This window comes from Myotis davidii, unplaced genomic scaffold, assembly GCF_000327345.1.
Source record: "Myotis davidii unplaced genomic scaffold, ASM32734v1 scaffold6, whole genome shotgun sequence".
Classification (NCBI taxonomy): Eukaryota; Metazoa; Chordata; class Mammalia; order Chiroptera; family Vespertilionidae; genus Myotis; species Myotis davidii.
In genome coordinates this window covers 19,997,869-20,009,271 of record NW_006383011.1, presented here as the reverse complement: position 1 = coordinate 20,009,271, position 11,403 = coordinate 19,997,869, and the positions used below count along the sequence as shown (strand labels likewise).

The 11,403-nt window shown below is 42.9% G+C and overlaps 1 protein-coding gene across 5 annotated transcripts in view; it reads right to left on the bottom strand.

The window, feature by feature from the left end:
• LOC102766425 (sodium/calcium exchanger 1) overlaps positions 1 to 11,403 on the bottom strand; it is a 128,738-nt gene that overhangs the window by 108,973 nt on the left and 8,362 nt on the right. For 2 of the 5 annotated variants that reach the window (XM_006778658.2, XM_006778660.2), the window contains exon 1: positions 809 to 966. The exons of 2 other annotated variants lie outside the window; for them this stretch is intronic. The gene's annotated coding sequence lies outside the window, so the exon portion shown is untranslated. Of the gene's footprint in view, positions 1 to 808; positions 967 to 1,646; positions 1,749 to 11,403 lie in introns of those variants that run through there. One more of the 5 variants, XM_006778661.2, reaches the window with a different exon arrangement.

Here is an 11,403-nt window from a genome sequence, read left to right as displayed (position 1 = left end):
ATTTTCAAAAAGATGTGTTCAAATGTATAATAAAAGATAGATGAAAAAAATTAATAAGAACTGGTTTGTAATGTGGAAGATTTAATATTTCTTATATCATTCATCTTTGGGAAAACTGCCAATTTTTTTCTTGTGCAAAAATGTAAATTGTGTGTGTGTGTGTGTGTATGTGTGTGCGCGCGCAAACACACACACACACACACACACACACACACACACACATTTAGGAGCCGGCCCTTTGTCAAGGCGGCGGGAAGTGTAGCCCCAAGAACAACAAATGGAAAACAGTTGGCGGTCTCGGACCCAATCCCTCCGGCTTGCCCATCAGCAGATCCTACCTGGTTTGGGGGCGCGTGGACGGACCTGCCCCCGTTCCTCCACGCGAGCAGGCAATGCCGCGCACGCCCTCCTTTTAAATCGCTCTCAGCCAGGAAGAGGTGGCTCCCATCTTCGGGGGAGAGTTTATCTGGGTTGCCCTTTGCCCTTCCTAGTGGTTTCCATCAGACGCTTGTACTGCATTTGGGATGGTTACAGATGGCCTTCAGCTTCAAAACTGTCTCTCCCCACTCCCCGCTCCCGTTCCCACCCCCTACTATCTGGCCCCGTCCTTGACCCAAAAGGTTAACTCGGTCTCCATCTTCTTGATGTTTACACCGGGCGCAGTGCGTGCCGGGCGCGCGCTAGCGCTCTCTCCGCACCCAGCCCGTGGGTCTCCCGCACCGACCCGCGCGGCAACTTTTCTTTTCCACCTTTCTCGCCTCGCCCACAGGACGGAGCCCCAACCCCAACTCGCCTACCCATTTCTCACCTCTGCAATTGTGGATCAGATATATCTTTCTTCCTTCACTTTCTATCCCTCTGCTAAAGGAAGCTTTCTTTTAGCAAAGGGATCTGGGGATACAGGATCTCATTGATTTTTCTCTTAAATCCTCACTCCGTGTTTTCCCGCATATCAGGCTTGCAGAGTAACACGCTGGGTAGTAGCTGCTGACGCAAGCAGATAAGGCTGTGGGGGGGTTGGGAGAGAGGTATTCCCCAGCCAAGAACTCGGAAAGATCCTCCGTGCTGGTATTTCCCCGCAAAGATTGCAGCTCACCTGGGAATAATGATCAAGAGGCTGTTTAATGTGAAAGCCACGCAGCTTTTCAACTAGGGAGAGGAGTAACAGCTGAGCATTAAGGTTGAGTTGGGAAAGGACTGATGCAGAAATCGACGAACCATTCACTGCCCTTTCCAAGAGAAGCATTATCATTGCCAATACATCACTTCCCCATAATTAATAAAGGAGCGCTGCACCAGGCCCTGGCTCTCTTGACAGCTCATTCATCCTTACAAATCCTTAATGACTTGGCAGGATGGAAGGCTAGACCTACTGTGGAGTTCACAAACCTGGCTGCACGTCAGGCACCTGGGAAGCTGGTTCAAAATGCAGATTAGAGTGTCCCATCTTGAGAGTCTGATGCTATAGCTCTCAAGCAGGTCTCCAAGTTTGTATTTTTAAAGCACCAGTAGGTATTCCCTGCTGGTGTGGTTTGTCAAGGTGTGTGTATGGAAGGGAGGGGGCTGGGGAAGGTGAGAGAAGGAGAGAGCTGCAGAGCACTAGGCAGAAAGTTCAGTTCCTTAGCAGAATTCTCCCCCATACTTACAGTGCAGATCTGGGGCAGCCAGCCCATAGGAAAAAGAGATTCTGGCCAGGAACCCCACTCTTTGACTATGAGGCAAAGAGGGCCTAAGGGAAGTAGCCCTCCTCTGCCTCTATCCCAGTGGCTCTCAATCCTGGGGAGCTTTTAAACATCCCAGTGCTTAAGCCACACCCCGGACCCATTACCCTGGAATCTCTGGGGGTGGGACCCAGGCATCAGTATCTAATTTTTGCGTGTGTTCCCTGGTTGATTCCTATGTTTGTTTTTGTTTTTATATTTTTATTGATTTTAGAGAGGAAGGAAGAGGGAGAGAGAGAAACATCAATGATGAGAGACAATCATTGATTAGCTGCCTCCTGCATGCCCCTCACTGGGGATCGAGACCGCAACCCGGGCATGTGCTCTTGACTGGAATCAAACCTGGACCCTTCAGTCCGCAGGCCAAGGCTCTATCCACTGAGCCAAACCAGCTAGGGCCCTGATTGATTCCTATGTAACCTAGGTTGGAAGTCACTGTTCTAGGCCGATAGTCTTCAAACAGGAATGCGTGTGTGAATAACACGGGGAGTGTCATTTCTTCTGCAGCAGATCTAGGAGCAGGCGTGGGATCTGCACTTTTGCATCACTTACTAGTGATGGTGACGCTGCCTGAAGGAGGCCCTCACTTTCATTAGCAGCAAGGGCCTCCTGAATTCCGGTGGTTCTGGACACTGGGCTTGGTGGAGGAAACTGGAGGCCTCTTCTTGTCTTGTATATCCCCAGGAGTCATTCCTCTCTAAGAACAATTCCTTTCCTCATTGTGAGTGACATTTTCTTGGAAGCCACTCTGGGCACAAACTTTCTGTTAGACGGCACTGACCGGTGGGTGTGAACAGAGTCACACGTGGGGAGACACGGATCACAGCCAAAAATTAGAGCATCAGCCCAAAATTACTTAGGGTCCTGACTTGAAGGGAACGTGAAAAGGCAGACATTTGGCTCACACTCAACAAATGGGGCTTGGAAGGTCAAGTGGCTGCTTTCTAAATGACAGAGAGAAAGCATATAACTAAAGACTCCGCCCAGAGGAAATGGGACCCAGCTAACTGAAGGAGCTGAGTGGAAGAGCTAAATGAAAATGTGAGTGGAGTACATCTCACTGGAATAGAGTCTGTGCAAAGGGTGTGGACTGTGATTGCTATTATGGACCACTGAGTGAAAGCTCAGGTTTTCTTGAAACTATAAGCACGCTTGTGATGTGGGATGAAGGGAACCCTTAACGTCTTAACGTCTTTATTCCAGTGGTCCAAGGACTTTATTCCAAAGTCCATCTTGTCAGTAGCCAAGAAAGCATGAAGGCTACATCTTGAGTCTTTTTATTCCTCCTCTTTTCCAGCCTAGATTGATAGTAGGTCAACTTGGATTATTGGGGCGGGGGGGGGGACTTTCATTACATGGTCCTCTCTTTATCTAGAACCTTTAAAGGCCACCCAGTGCCTAGTGATTTGGCACCCCTTTTGATTTGGCTCAATATTTGAGCCCCTAATTTTGATTTTGCCTTTCATTTCTCATTAGAGGCATCTCTCTAAGGGTTCCAGGGCCCTGAGGCAAATCAAACCTTTTGCTCCCTCCTAAATGTCAAGCATGACTGGATTTTTATTGCAAGAATTATCAAAGGCTTCATCACTGGCACGAGGTTCTAGCGAAGGAAATTGTGAGGCTACTGCCGGCTGTGACTTTGGAAAGAAGAAATGTTGTATTTAGAAAGGTGGTGATTAACATTCCACTGGCAATAGTATTTCTTAATTGTGTCCTTGAATATGAATTGCCATTCTTTCCTTTGGACTTGAGATACAGAGTATAGGTTTCCACAGTTATGTCTCCCAGCAGTATGCCAGGACCATTTGGGGACTCTACTAAGACTTGATAGATTCTAAAGATGGTACGGGTTTTCAGAACCATTTTTCCTGAAAATCTTCAGGAGATTTAATTAACTCATTTTTAGACCAAAGTATAAAACTTGTGAATTAGGCCTCACTTTTTATCCAGCCTATGGAAAAATTAGACATATGATCAGGGGTACCAAATTTTTTAAAAAGTTTAATATTTTGCTAAAACACTAATTTTTCATCACAGGGAAATTTTATTTTGTTATAATGTAATTACTTTTAATTTAGTTTGAATTACTTAGGTCAGAGGTACCATCACTGTTCTTTGTTTTTGTTTTTTAATGCTTGGTGTTTTTTAAGTGTGTTAATATAGAACCAGTCCTTCCTGACCTCATTGACTATTTTGCCAGTTGTCACCATTCAGATCTCTGCTCATTCATGGTCTGAGTCTGATACTGATTTGTACATAAGAGAAAAGAATTATAATGTCCTTCGCCTGGCCAGCTAGTAGAGCGTGGCATTAACCATTTTCCCACACCTAGGGACCTCAGGTAGGACCTGGCCTCACTTGTCCTTCGGGTTTGTTTTTTTGTGTGTTTTTTGTTTTGTTTTGTTTTGCTACTGGTGGGACCCAGGGGTTTTTGCTTCAGGGGTAACAAGATTAATGGTTTACTTCTAAGTGCTACTGTTCCTTCTCTGGGGTCTTATTTCCTGCAACTCAACTTTTTCTTCTCTGTTCTGTTTTGAACAGCTGAGCACCACAGTGGAACCCCATCCAGGAAGCAGACCCTGCTATTGGGTGGGAGCAGCCTTACTCGTAGACAAACAGTTATCACCCATTCTCCCCTGTGCTCCATGGCTGGGAGGCCACCCGCTTCCTATGAATTTGTCACAGTCTTTGAATAGCAGGTGCCTGCACTTCTGCATCCATGCACTTATAGTCAAGGGTTGGGCTTGTACAAAATCCTAACACTTGCATTTCTCATTTTTACCCCTCATTATATTAAGGACATATCTGGCCTGTATCCCACAACTGTACCCAATGGTAAGATTGCCAATGAGTAACTCAATAGCAGAATCATTATCTAGAGTGGCTAGGGGATCAGAAAATAACAGAGACTAGTTAAGAGTTAAGGCTTTGGAGTCAGAATATCTGGAGTCAGAATATCACTTTTAGTTGTGTGACCTTGGGGAAGTTTCTTAACCTCTCTCAGTCACAATTTCTGTTAGGAAAACCTACATGGTAAAATTTTCCTTCAGGGAGCTAAAGGGGGGCGGGGGGTAAAATGTATGTAATGTACTTGACATAGTTTCTGATTATAGTAATTATTTTAAAAATTATGTTGTTTATGTAACTATTAATAAAGTTCCATAAAATGTTATAAAGTCTTTTTAAAAGTTTCTACATAATTAGGTTCCACATATTCAGACCATCTCATTACTGATAATAATTATGCTATCATTTTTGTTATACAGAATTCTGTACAACAAATAATCTAGGGAAATTGATGCCCCTACAGCATGAAAGTATTTCCTGTCTTCAATAAAAGAAGCTACTTGTACAAGTTCTGAGTTTGTTAAGTACAGAGTATGGTTATATGACTGATAACAGGGGCACAACATTCTGGCTGCATCACAATATTTATTTTCCTTTATGTCTGGTTATCATCTTGGTCCCAACTCTATTATAATCTGAGGGTGTAAGTTCCAATAGAGCAGTGGTTCTCAACCTGTGGGTCACGACCCCTTTGGCGGTCAAACGACCCTTGCACAGGGGTCACCTAATACTATCCTGTGCATCAGATATTTACATTATGATTCATAACAGTAGCAACATTACAGTTATGAAGTAGGAAAGAAAATAATTTTATTGTTGGTTCACAACATGAGGAACTGTATTTAAAGGGCCAGAAGGTTGAGAACCACTGCAATAGAGCCATTTTAAACAAAGTTCACTGCGATGCAGATTTTGGTTGTCACATTAATGTTACTTACCGGGGATCTTATTAGAACATAAACGTCTTCACTGCATCTGCACAGACTTCCCTCAATATTGATTCAATGACTCTCCATCAATAGGGACTCAAGACGAAGCCCTGGGGTACTCTGTACCAGGCAATTGTTCCCTGCAGTCCAGTTCTGAAGCAATGTCCCTGAGAGATGGCACTTCAGCTTTTTCAATAAATCTCTTTTATAAGGCATCGTCTATGATGTATAGCTTCCTCTACATCTCCCCTTGCTGGGCTCTGATTAGAATCTTCTGAGAACTGCCAATGTTTTAGTGGTTACTGCAGTGCCCAGACAGTAGCCCTTGAAAATAGTCATAACAAAAATACCCAAGGGGGAAATAGACTGAACTGAAGGTGTCTTAATCCACAGTTTTAATGATGTTGATTCTGCTACCCCTGGAAATGTCTGGAAATAACAATACTATCTGCTCTTGTCTCTTTAAAAATTCAGAATCTTATCTAGTGTGACCTAAAGAGTCCTTAGCGATCATGAGCAGAGAAGCTCAGAAATGACGTTTTTTTCCCTTTCCTTTTAACATACTGTCCTGTCACACCCACAAAAGCGTAGCCATCTTTGGATAAGCTTTACAACTTTTGAGGGTAGACCAGAATAAACACATTGTTTGTGTAGATATTAAAACTATTAGCCACTTGCAGCCTAAGTCCTATATAAGAAATCCTCATGAACTAGTTGGGTGAGCTGTGATTACTCTCATTTTAAAGACTAAGAAAGAAAGTACAGAGATTTGCCCAGTCCTGGCTATATAGAAGTATCAGTTGTGTTGTTTTAAAACAATCGTGAAGCCCAGGCCAACTCTTTGAGATTCTGTCCTCGTAGACCTGGCGTGGAGTAAGGGCACTGGTATTTTTTTTAAGCTCCCTAGGTGGTACTAAGGTTCAGGCAGAGATGAGAACCACTGGCCTAAGAGCAAATTGCTAATTAGTAGTAAAAACAAGTGAAAAAACAAAACAAAACTCTTTATATCTCCCTCAACGCTCTTTCTATTCTGCTGCCCCCTTGAACACTAATATTTAACTAAATATAAAAATGGGGACTTTTCTTGGAAATTTAAGAGAGCTTAAAAATGTTTGAGGGTCTTTTTGAGTCTCCATGAGGCACAAGTGGGTATTGTAACTGACCTGACAAAGATATATAAGCGGCATGGAAGATGGGATCAGGAAAGTGAAGCTCAGGACTGCACGGCCTGTCTGTCTTGTTGAACACTCAATCCTCAGCACCTCGAGCGATTTTTGGTGCATGGTAGCTGAATTCATCAAGCACATATTATCCCCTGTACGAGGACTGGCCTGTATGGGAAGACTCTTTGGCCCTTGTCCAGTGCAAATTGCAACTTAATAGCAATCATCTCCTTATAGCACAGTGACGGCCCTGGTTAGCAACTGGCATTGTCACTGTGTCCACATCCAAAGTTCTGCCTGGCCACCTGCTCTGCAATGACAGATTGTCTGTGACATTGCAGGAGGCCAGACCACATGGAGATGGCAATCTGACCGAGCCTCGGGCTTGTGCCTGTAAGCTGACCCTTTGTTGGTTATCTCAGGAATTACTTATAAGCTCCTGTTTGGCCCAGTTTGTAAGCATGTCAGAGAATCTCTTATTTCCTGTTAAGAAGGGTTCTTTGGGTGCATATTTTATGGGTATTATACTTGTAATTTTCACTTATTATTTTTCAAGAAACTTATGAACTTCCTGCTATGTTCAAAGTCAGTGGTCGAGCAACTCTTATTCAAGACAAGAAGCTGGGTAGAGCAGATACAAAAAAACTCAGTTGAGAATAGTCATATTACTCATTTGTTTCATTCCTTCATATATCCAGTCAACAAATATTTCTGAGGACTTACTCTGGGCCAGGCACTGTATGAGACCCTGGAGATACAACAATGAAAACATCAGTAAAAATTCATACCCTCCTAGGACTTGCATGCCACTAGAAAAACAAGAGGCGGTGAACAAAATAAACACATTAGCACAATATAGGATGTCAGATGCAGATACTGCTATGGAAGACATGAAGCAAGGAAAAATGATAGAGACTTCAGGCGCAGGGACTAGTTTACATGGTCAGTTTGCAGGGACCTGAATGAAGGCGGGATTTCTCAGTGACAATCCCTCTCTTGAGAGTCTCAAATAGATGAAATGATAGAACACAGTGTTGTCTGGTCATTTGTTTCTGCCCTGAGATGAGGTTCCTTTAGGAATTCGCACCTCAAAACCCTTGGCCTCCATCAGGGTCAGCTGCAGAGACCTGGCCACAGGGCTTCCACCCCCGCATTCAGGAGCATTTCATGTGACATAAATCCCAGAGTTGCTCCACGAAGGCAGACAGCTCCAGAGGTTGCACATAACACGGTTGTATTTATTCTCAGGCAGAGTTGCTGTGAGAATTCTGAGTGCCCCCTTTGGTTTTCCTGAAAGAACAGCATCTTATGAAAGCAACTAGATGGGGAAACTATATCAGTGGTCTCTCATGGATGAATCTTGTGCCAAAAAGTCCACAGCCCTGGTACCCAGGGAGGGAAATCACAGATGTGTAACTTAATGATAGTTCCAGTCCTTTTTTCCATGAGTTTGTCACACTTCCTTTTCCTTCTTCTTACATTCTTCTCTGAGATTACTTAATACACATGGTATGCACGCACGTGCGCGTGCGCGCGCACACACACACACACTCATATACACACACACTCATCTACACACATAATTCTTAATTGTTGCTAAATATTTAATTATGGGAAAATCACCATTTGCAAATTTGCAAATAATGTATGGAAATAATAGCTGACCTCTTTTCCTCCCTAATTTTATTTAACACTAGAGGCACAGCACACAAATTCGTGCATGGGTGGGGTCCCCAGGCCTGGCCGGTGATCAAGGCCGATCAGGGCCAGGCCAATCAGGGCCTGCTGGCCAGGGGGAGGGACAGGGCGTGGGAGGTTGGCTGCCGGCCCTGAAGAGGGAGCTGGCCCTCAGGCCCCCTGGGAATGGGGGCTGTGTCTGCCGCCACCCACCCTCAGTTCCCCATCCCAGCCTGGGGCCTGAAGACCCTGGTGGGGTCTGGAGAGGAGGCGATGGTTGCTGGACCAGGAGTGGAAGGAACAGACGCTGAACACCAATGCCACTGGCCGGCCGCAGAAGGTTGGCTGTGAGAGCGCACTGTCCACCAGGGGGCAGCTTCTGCATTGACCGTCTGCCACCTGGTGGTCAGTGCGCACCATAGCGACTGGTTGACTGGTCGTTCTGGTTGTTCCAGTTGTTCGGTCAGAAGGGTCGCTTAGGCCTCTCTATATATAGATTAATGGTTTTTATTTGGCAGATCTTAAATATTTGGATTCAATTCTATTTAGAGGTTCCTAGGCTAAAATAGATTATGACCCAATCACTTGTCTGTTGAAATGAACACTGATAAATGTGAAGCCTAAAAGATACAAAATCCTAAATTTTGTATCTTAGGGATCTTAAGGTAAATGTTTGTTGTTCTTGTTTTTTTGGCCAAAACAGACAAACAAATAAACAAAAGAACTTGGAATGTAGAAATTGCTCAAGGAAAGGCAAATGTGTATGGAAAATTATTCAGCACATCAAAGTGCCTACCTAATTCATAATAGGTGATCAATAAATATGTTGAATAAATGATGCAAATTAATGGAACAAGCTTCATTATAGGGCAATCATTCAAGGGAAATTTTGAAGCAGGTTTATTGGCTGAATTTTAAAATCTGGCAGTAAATAATGAGTGACTACTCTGCTCAAAGCCATGAGCTAAGTTCTCTTGTGATTAAAAAATAAATTAGACACTATTTATGACCTCTTAGAATTAAGACTCATAGTTAGAATTAGATTGAAGATTTTTGAGCACATGAATGCTACAGCAAGATATCTGCTTTATGAAGAAGGTGCAATTTGAAAAGAGTATAAAATATGTTAAAGTGCGCATGGTCAGGGATGAAGAAGAGACCATGGAGAAGATGATTACAATGATCTCACAGAAGACCCAAATAAGAGTACTCTAAGTAATGACCAGTGAAGAAAGGGAAGGATATAGTTATTTTTTCTCTTTCACTCATTCTTGGCTGAATGACATTAACCCCCTTCCCCCCCAACCCCCTTAGGCCAGATTTTAAAACATACTGAGTTTTCATTTTCAGGGCAATCATTCTGGATGGTTTCAATTGGAACACATATGCTTTCTATAAGGATCTTAGTATTCCAGGGTAAAATTTTTCCTTTAAGAGTGGCAGACTAAAGTGGGCGGGGGTAGTCTGCTCCAGCAGGCAGGGAGAAAATTTCATCGGTTAGATGGCACATGGTGACAACAAAGAGTAGATGACCCTTGGTTGGCTTTATTATTGTGTTTAAATTCTCTACAGATAGAGCACCCACTTATTCTTTGCACCTTTGATAGACTTCTCCCATTGCCTGTCCCCTGGATCTGCAGCTGCCTATTGTTAATTCTCTCATGAAGATACATTTGCCATTGATTTTTAGAGAGAGTGGAAGGAAGGCAGGGACAGAGGGAAGGAGATAGGTAGATGATAGATAGATAGATAGATAGATAGATAGATAGATAGATAATAGAGAAATATTTATGTGAGAGAGAGACATCCATTGGTTGCTTCCCCACAGGGTCAGGACCAAACCTACAACCCAGGTACAAGCCCGTGACAGGAAATGCAACCTGGGACCATTTAGCTACACCAGCTAGGACCGCAGTTGCCTTTGAAATAGGTTATAGGAAGCTGAGAATTTCTGGGTGTTTTTTTTTTTTTTTGACAACATAGAGCTGACATACCTAGAGAGCTTGTGAAAGATTCTTTCCACCTACACCCACCCCACCACTCCACTAGTAAATCGCCAGACATTTAAATCCACTGTGTGCGAAAGGCAAATGGAGCCAAGTTTGATGAAGTATGGGCTTTCTCAAGTGCCTCTTGCTTCCCCTAACTGCAGCTGCTTTTAATATTATTTCAGAAATAATTAGAATCAGCGAAGGAGATCTGAATATAATTGTAACATTTTATCAAATCTTCTTGTCTTTTGATCATATATATATATTCAGAACAACATTTTACTGAAAGCAAGTTTATTTGCTGGATAACAGATAATAGGATAAAATCACTTGGCTTGATTTTTTACATGTCTTTCTGACATCTCCTATGACACACCCTTAATCTGATACAAACTATAAACTGTGTGTTCGTTATTAGGAGAAACCTACTGTTAATTTAACATTAACATTACTTGACATTGAGACATATTTTTTAATCTAGCATATGCTAGATTTTTAGATGATTAGGCCTTTGTTTGAAAGTGAAATTGTTATTTATTTTATTTAAACCAATTTAATACATTTCATTAATTTATTGAAATTAAATGGTTTAAATAAAGTTATTTAAATACATAAAATACAATTTTATTTTTATGTACATGCTACTGTTAAAAAAATGTCTGATGAATTTGCTGACAAGTGTGGAAGCTTCTTTCCTTTTATCTGTGAGATAGCATGTCATGATTAGAGCAGATAGCTTGAATTTTGTGGAAGTGGGCTTGATTTTGGGTAGTTACCTGATAGCTACCGTATTTGCCGGCGTATAAGACGATTTTTTGGCCCTGAAAAATATGCCTCCAAGTGGGGGGTCGTCTTATACGCCAGGTACACTTCAGATAGACTGCCCATAGTGCTTGCCCCGTGCCATAGTGGCCTCCCGATGCCCGCCCACTTCATTCCACATACTGTTCAGGCATCAGCAGCGCTGCTGGGTGTATGCTCGGCTGTTATGCGATTTTGCTGTTATGCGATTTTACCACACTCGCAAAATCGCACACAGCCGACCATACACCCAGTATGATAGCGCAAAATCGCG